A 7695-nucleotide genomic window follows, 5' to 3' on the forward strand; every position below is an offset into this window, starting at 1 on the left:
CCAATAGCCCTGCAGGCCATGTCACTGTCAAGTCTGACGAGTCCTCTCCTGCCTGGGATTCCTCCGATGCATCCTTGAGTGTAACGCTTCCTGCTGCTGGCGCTGCTGTTGTTGCTGCTGGGAGTCGATCGTCATCCCAGAGGGGAAATCGGAAGACCACTTGTACTACTTCCAGTAAGCAATTGACTGTCCAACAGTCCTTTGCGAGGAAGATGAAATATCACAGCAGTCATCCTGCTGCAAAGTGGATAACTCAGGCCTTGGCGCAGTGGAGAATGATTTCAACGTTGTGCTAGGTTCTGTAACCCTTTGAACTTGCCACACGTGAAGTCAGTTCAGACACTGCCAGCCTGAGTCAGGTCATTCCCCTCATCAGGCTTTTGCAGAAGAAGCTGGAGACATTGAAGGAGGAGCTAAAACAGAGCGATTCCGCTAGGCATGTGGGACTTGTGGATGGAGCCATTAATTCGCTTAACCAGGATTCATGGGTGGTCAATCTGTTGAAATCAGAGCACTACATTTTGGCCACCGTGCTCGATCCTAGATTTAAAACCTACGTTGGATCTCTCTTTCTGGCAGACACAAGCATGCAGAGGTTCAAAGACCTGCTGGTGAGAAAATTGTCAAGTCAAGCGGAACGTGACCCATCAACAGCTCCTCCTTCACATTCTCCCGCAACTGGGAGTGCGAGGAAAAGGCTAAGAATTCCGAGCCCACCCGCTGGCGGTGATGCAGGGCAGTCTGGAGCGAGTGCTGACATCTGGTCCGGACTGAAGGACCTGCCAACGATTACTGACATGTCGTCTACTGTCACTGCATATGATTCTCTCACCATTGAAAGAATGGTGGAGGATTATATGAGTGACCGCATCCAAGTAGGCACGTCAGACAGTCCGTACGTATACTGGCAGGAAAAAGAGGCAATTTGGAGGCCCTTGCAGAAACTGGCTTTATTTTACCTAAGTTGCCACCCTCCAGTGTGTACTCCGAAAGAGTGTTTAGTGCAGCCGCTCACCTTGTCAGCAATCGGCGTACGAGGTTACTTCCAGAAAATGTGGAGAAGATGATGTTCATCAAAATGAATTATAATCAATTCCTCCGTGGAGACATTCACCAGCAATTGCCTCCAGAAAGTACACAGGGACCTGAGATGGTGGATTCCAGTGGGGACGAATTAATAATCTGTGAGGAGGGGGATGTACACAGTGAAAGGGGTGAGGAATCGGACGATGAGGAGGAGGTGGACATCTTGCCTCTGTAGAGCCAGTTTGTGCAAGGAGAGATTGATTGCTTCTTTTTTGGTGGGGCCCAAACCAACCAGTCATTTCAGTCACAGTTGTGTGGCAGACCCTGTCGCTGAAATGATGGGTTTGTTAAAGTGTGCATGTCCTGTTTATACAACATAAGGGTGGGTGGGAGGGCCCAAGGACAATTCCATCTTGCACCTCTTTTTTCTTTCATTTTTCTTTGCATCATGTGCTGTTTGGGGACTATTGTTTTGAAGTTCCATCCTGCCTGACACTGCAGTGCCACTCCTAGATGGGCCAGGTGTTTGTGTCGGCCACTTGTGTCGCTTAGCTAAGCCATCCAGCGACCTTGGTGCACCTCTTTTTTTCTTTGCATCATGTGCTGTTTGGGGACTATTTTTTTGAAGTGCCATCCTGTCTGACACTGCAGTGCCACTCCTAGATGGGCCAGGTGTTTGTGCCGGCCACTTGGGTCGCTTAGCTTAGTCACACAGCGACCTCGGTGCAAATTTTAGGACTAAAAATAATATTGTGAGGTGTTCAGAATAGACTGAAAATTAGTGGAAATTATGGTTATTGAGGTTAATAATACTATGGGATCAAAATGACCCACAAATTCTATGATTTAAGCTGTTTTTGAGGGGTTTTTGTAAAAAAACACCCGAATCCAAAACACACCCGAATCCGACAAAAAAATTTCAGGGAGGTTTTGCCAAAACGCGTCCGAATCCAAAACACGGCCGCGGAACCGAATCCAAAACCAAAACACAAAACCCGAAAAATGTCCGGTGCACATCACTAATAAAAACATACATGTGATGTGGTATGTAATATATTTGCTGGCTTGAAATACCCAGGGATCAGCAGCCGCTGCTGTGTATCACTATCACTGACCTGCCAGCTGCCGTAGCACATAGACACAACTCTGCTTGTCCATCATCTTCTATAAGCCGACCCCTGACTACTGTGAGCCAATGGGAGTCAGGGGCAGGGGCTTATAGAAGATGATAGATAAGCAGAGTGATGTTTCTCATGCTTCAGCAGCTGGCAGGTCAGTGATACAAACAACGGCAGCTGATGAACCCTGGGTAAGGCACGCCAGCATGTGTACTACATACAACATCAAATGTATGTTTATATGTGCAGACTGATTCCCCCCTCAATGGGTGGTCAGAGCTGCAGCCTGGGGGCAACAGCCCTCACTGGCAACAAACCTCGTATCATCTACAATTTTGGGTCAATTAGGGTTATGCAAATACCTGCATGTCTCCAGTACCTGGAGGCAGTGATGTGTAGTCACATAAGGCAGGTGAGACAGAGCCTCTCCTGTCATACTCTAGTACAGTCCAGAGTTTTTACTATAAATTATGCAAAAAATATAAAGGGGATATTATAAATATCTTCTTTGTGTTATTCTAATAATTTTTATATTCAAAACTCTGGAGTATACTGGATTATGCCTCACCACAAGTCACTGTCTGAAGGCACTGCTTAGTACATGCAGTGTTGGACTGGGGCAAGAAGGGCCCAACGGGGAAATACAGTGGTAGGGGCACATGCTTAAGGATGTTGCCAGGCAATAGTGGAGGTGTGGCCAACCACCACAGAGGCCCACCTAACCGTAAGAAAGTGCATGGGCTGGGCCCATAGTCCTGTTCAGTATAAGGTAACATATGTATAATGTATAATTAAAGTGCACTAGGATACAGCCTGGAACCCAATCCCTAAAGGAGGAGGTGGGCCCACAGGCAGTGGGGCCCACCGGTGGTTTCCCTTGTTCCCCTGAGGGCCAGTCCAACCCTGAGTACATGTGCTGTATTGAGGGTAACGGACAGTAATTGATAACAACTAGAATTTTAAGGAATAGTGTCTACCAGTTTTGAGAAAAGAACATACCACACACATGGCCTAATTCATGTTTGTAAGGATTTGCTCAGCCGCAAGCAAGTGGCTGTGCAATTCCGTGCAACTAAAATTCAAATGCAGCAGGAGATGTCTGTAGAAGATATATGCCTCCTGTATGCATTTGTGAGATCTGAGTGCTGCATCTAAAAACACAGCCTTGGGTCATCATCGCAACCATGCTGCGGCTGACAGGGAGTTGAGAGTGATATTGCAAGACCAGTTCTGAATATGCACAGAAGGGGTCTTGCCTCTGCGCGGCCCAGCAACAATTGGATTTGTATGTAAACCACCAGGTTTATATATAAATATGAATTTGAAAACCAGTTAATTAATGCTCAAATTAGAATTTAATTTTGTGAAATTAAGTTTATTTGAAAATGTTAAAAAAATAAAATCAGCATCAAGTATAAAATAAAATGTGGAAACCAAAGAAACTGGAATGAACTTAGAATATTTACCCAAATTCATGAATAGCTTTGCTAAGTGAATTTCTATAGATTCTTGCATCTTTAGTAATGTCTAATAACTCCTAGGGAAGTGTGTAAGTAATAAAAGTATGTCAAGTAAACACACTGTTATTTTATATACATAATATAAAATCTTTTGCTGCAGGTTTGGTTGGAATGCAAATATTAAGTAGAATGGGCAGGTTACAACCCGTACAAAGCTGTGAAATGGTTCCTTAAAGCTTTCAATGTTCACTGAAGGGAAAGAGAGCTTTAGACAGGTACGTTGACCTAAAAGTGCCAGGGCACAGCTCGCACTGACAATAACCTGCAGGCATGTGATTAATTGCCCAAATTTATAATCTAGTCAACAACAAATAGAAGTCACTGAAGGTTTAACAGTATATCAAGTTTTGTTCTTAGATCATAGTTACATGCAGAATCTATGCCTGATGTGGCATACTTGAATGAATACTTAAATTAAAGCTTAATACTTCCAAAATATCTCACAGCGTTGTCTGTGTATTTATTGTTTTGTTGTATTTCACTATTTTCCCCCTTAATTTTATCTAAGTCTTAACAGCTATATGTTTGCGTCAAGTCTTTCCTGGTATGTTTGGTTATGCAGCCCATGTACCATGTAACTACTGTATTCTCTTATATTGTATTAATACCTTTTTGGATTAAATCTGTTCTTGACCACAAGTTCTTTCTTACAGACACATTTAATGAAGAGACTCATTCTGAGTTAGGCGCAAAACCATCTACTTAATGCACCTGGACCGCTCCCCCTAAACGGCGTCTTAACGCCGCCATTCAGCTCCCTTCTGCCCAGCGACCGCCTCTGTCTCAGAGACGATCGCTAGGCATCGACGGCTGCCATGCACCGTCGCATTGCGGCGCCGGTGCATGCACAGTTCCGACCCAATCACTGCACTGCGACAAACTGCAGCAAGCGATTGGGTCGGAATGACCCCCGTAGTTTCTTGCAAACAGGTAAAGTACTGTAGGTTTTTGCATTTAGCACATAAGTACTGGGCAGGTTTATTTCCTAGAATTTTGAGTTGAACTAGGTAGCCTTCTCCTCGGCCAACTATAATATCTCTGCACAAGGTTCTGCCAAATGGTTCAGAAATAGCTAAACTACCCTTGAAGAACCTTTATTCCCCTTGCAGCAGTATGCAATAAGTCATATTTTGTTTCCCTATGATGTACTTCTTATGTGCATTTAACAATTAATGAATGTCTTCGTTACTAATTGCAGAACACTTCAATAGGGCCAAGCACGAAATGCCAGCAGTCAGGATCCCTACAGCGGAATACCCACGGTCACAATGACATGGATTCCGGTAAGTATTGTAACACTAACCCACCCCTCCCGCAGCCTAACCCTAACAATCCCACATGGCAGCCCATACCTAACGATCCACTCTTGCAGCATAAACCTACTCCTAACCCTATTACCTAATCCTAACTCTAAAAGTTATGATGGCCCTAACGCTAATAATCACCATCTGGATCCATGGGCATTGTGACCATCGGGATTCCGCTGTTGCGAATCTGACCATTGGAATCCTGACAGCAGGAGTCCTGCCTACATTCCCTTCCATAATAACTACCTAAGGGGTCTATGTACTAAGCCTTGGAGAGAGATAAAGTGTATGGAGATAAAGTACCAGCCAATAACCTCCTAACTGCTATGTTACAGGTTGTGTTTGAAAAATAAAAGAAGCTGGTTGGTACTTTATCTCCATTGACTTTATCTCTCTCCAATGTTTAGTACATAGACCCCCTAAGTCTCTTTATAAAGACCACAGTGTTGTTATTCAATACATAGGGTCTTTAATTAAATCTTTAGTCTTCACAAGTGCAATTCATGTAGTTAAGTAGCAGATTACAATACATTATTACTATGTTAACATCTTTTATCATTAGTTCTCATCACACATGTCAATTATGCAGATAAGTAACATCTCATGTATATTATTTATAAGTAAGCATCTGCATTTATGTCTGCACAGCTGTCAATTCTCCAGTAAGCAGCTTATTGCTACAATGTTTTTTATTAATTTAACATTTCCAGTACACACCTTCTAATGGTACACAAAAAGTTCCAGGCGTTCTTTACATTTACTGTAATAGCATTAGTAGTAAGAATTATTATTCAGGAAACAGATAAGGTAAATTTCTGGAACAGAACAACCCTCATGCCTTGATCACTGTTACTTGGAAGTTTAATCACTCCTTGAGATCAGCTTTGGAGGTTTCAGTAGTGCCCACTCAAAAGGCTGTGCTGATTTTTGCTTTGGTACAGAAAATGATTGACTGAATAAACAGATTTTTCATGTAAATGCATTATGAAGAATTTTGGAGTTGGCTACAAGTGAACAATTTTGCACATTGCACAAAATTTGTCGCAGTACACAGAGGGGCGTATCTATAGAGGATGAGGCCCATGTGCAGGCTCCATCTTGGCCTTCTCCTCTCTAGCTGGCAGTGCTGTAGCTCTGGGCACTAGGGTCCCTAGGGAACGCTAGCGCTGTCCCAGAGCCTAGAGTGCATGCGCAGATCTGGAAAATGGCGTGGCAGTCATTTTCCAAGTGATTTTCCTGCTGGAAAAATGTCTCAGCGTCACTTACCCAGTGATTTCTGCAGCACTGCTGCTGTGCTGCGGGACTCCGAAGGCTAAGTATTAAAAATAATGGTAGCACGGTGGACCCACACACTGCACCCATTATAAATACGACCGTGTGTACACAGTTTGTGGCAGTAAATTGAGCTGTTTATCTATAACAATTGCAGCTCCACCTGCTTTGGAAGTCTGACCAGGGTAAATATGTGCTCAGATAGTAAGGACATGGAAATAAAAGGTAACCATGCACCCCTGATTTCTTGCATCTTCACAAATAGGTGCAAGCTCCCAAGTATTCATTTGCATGTTTGCTATGTCCATATGTTAGAATTTAAAAGTACTAAGTATAGTGACACTCTAAATACAGGTAAATGTATTAACTTGAGTCTGTGCATGCAGTGGGGCAAAAAAGTATTTGGACAGCCACCGATTGTGCAAGTTGACCCACTTAAAAAGATGAGAGAGGTCTGTCATTTCCATCATAGGTACACTTCAACTGTGAGAGACAGAATCTGAAAAAAAAAACCTGGGAAATCACATTGCATGATTTTTACACAATTTATTTGTATATTCTTGCGGAAAATAAATATTTGGACAATCAAAAAGTTTAACTCAATACTTTGTAATATAACCTCGGTTGGCAGTTACAGAGGTCAAACGTTTCCTGTAGTTCTTGACCAGGTTTGCACACACTGTAACAGGTATTTTGGCCCACTCTTCCATGCAGATCTTCTCTAGATCTGTCATGTTTTGGGGCTGTCGCCGGGCAACACAGACTTTCAACTCCCTCCACAGATTTTCTATTGAGTTGAGGTCTGGATACTGGCTAGGCCACTCCAGGACCTTGAATGCTTCTTACGGAGCCACTCCTTAGTTGCCCGGGCAGTGTGTTTGGGGTCATTGCCATGCCATGTTCCATCTTCAATGCTCTTACAGAGGGAAGAAGGTTTTTGGCCAAAATCTCACGATACATGGCCCCATTCATCCTCTCCTTAATATGGATCAGTCGTCCTGTCCCCTTTGCAGAAACGCAGCTCAAAAGCATAATGTTTCCACCCCCATGCTTCACAGTGGGTATGGTGTTCTTGGGATGCCATTCATCATTCTTCTCCCTCCAAACACGGCGAGTGGAGTTTATACCAAAAAGTTCAATTTTGCTCTCATCTGACCACATTGCATTCTCCCAATCCTCCTCTGGATCATCCAGATCATCACTGGCAAACTTTAGACAGGCCTGGATATGTGCTGTCTTAAGCAGGGGGACCTTTCAGGTGCTGCAGGATTTCAATCCATGACGACGTAGTGTGTTAGTAATGGTAACCTTTGTGAATGTGGTCTAAGTTCTCTTGAGGTCATTGACCAGGTCCCCCCATGTAGTTCTGGGCTGATTCCTCACCATTCTCAAGATCATTGATACCCCACGAGGTGAGATCTTGCATGAAGCCCCAGGTCGAGGAAGATTGTC

This window comes from Pseudophryne corroboree, chromosome 6, assembly GCF_028390025.1.
Source record: "Pseudophryne corroboree isolate aPseCor3 chromosome 6, aPseCor3.hap2, whole genome shotgun sequence".
In the NCBI taxonomy this organism is placed as follows: Eukaryota; Metazoa; Chordata; class Amphibia; order Anura; family Myobatrachidae; genus Pseudophryne; species Pseudophryne corroboree.